General features: G+C 47.6%; 1 pseudogene; it reads left to right on the top strand.

Annotated features, from left to right (window-relative positions):
* The first annotated feature begins 313 nt into the window (after positions 1–313).
* LOC136637159 (5S ribosomal RNA) lies at positions 314–433 on the top strand (annotated as a pseudogene).
* Positions 434–818: the final 385 nt, after the last annotated feature.

Below are 818 nucleotides of genomic sequence, written 5' to 3' on the forward strand. Positions count from 1 at the left end.
AAGGCAGAGGCCAATACGGTTGGTTCCAGCGGCGTCGCAGGAGTTGCCAGAACGTGACTGTGTTCAGCCATGAACTGCCTCAGGGACTCCGGCTCTGGATTTTGCCTCGAGGTTGACTCCTGAAGCCTTTTCCATAACTGGATGTAGCCACAAGGCAGTGGAGGTTTGGGATCAGAGTTTTCCTTCTCTCAGATGAGCTGCCTTCCCAGGCTGACGAGTCCCATCTACCCGGTGGCTGTTTAGTCGCCTCTTACGACAAGTACAGCCAAACTGAGGGCCTGCCAATTCCCTCAGCAACTGTTGAGGGAACAACAGCAACAGCAACTGTTACCCTGCACATGCCCAATCTTGTCTGATCTTGGAAGCTAAGCAGGGTTAGGCCTGGTTAGTACTTGGATGGGAGACCGCCTGGGAATACTGGGTGCTGTAGGCTTATACCATAGTCTTTCGAGACTGAAGGTTGCCAACCAACCACAGAGGTTACTGAAATGCATATAGAGTGTTCAGGAATGCAGTGATCTTGGCAGAGGCAAGCACTGAAGTCTTGCTATTAGTGAGCCAAATGGGAGGGCACCAAGAAGAAAAAAATCACAAATGAAAATGCAGAAAACTAATCACAGACATAAACAAGAGAACCAGGTGGTTAGTCGCTCAAGCGAGACTCCACAAGTGGATACACAACTGACATCACATCCAGTTTAATCTTTGAGTTCTAGTGAAAAAGAACATGTCTCTTTAGATTTTCCTTTTGGCAATGTTATTGTTTGAAAGAGCATAAAGTATGGGATAGATAAGTAGAGACCAGCACACCCCAACAA

Source organism: Tiliqua scincoides, chromosome 1, assembly GCF_035046505.1.
Source record: "Tiliqua scincoides isolate rTilSci1 chromosome 1, rTilSci1.hap2, whole genome shotgun sequence".
NCBI classification, from domain to species: Eukaryota; Metazoa; Chordata; class Lepidosauria; order Squamata; family Scincidae; genus Tiliqua; species Tiliqua scincoides.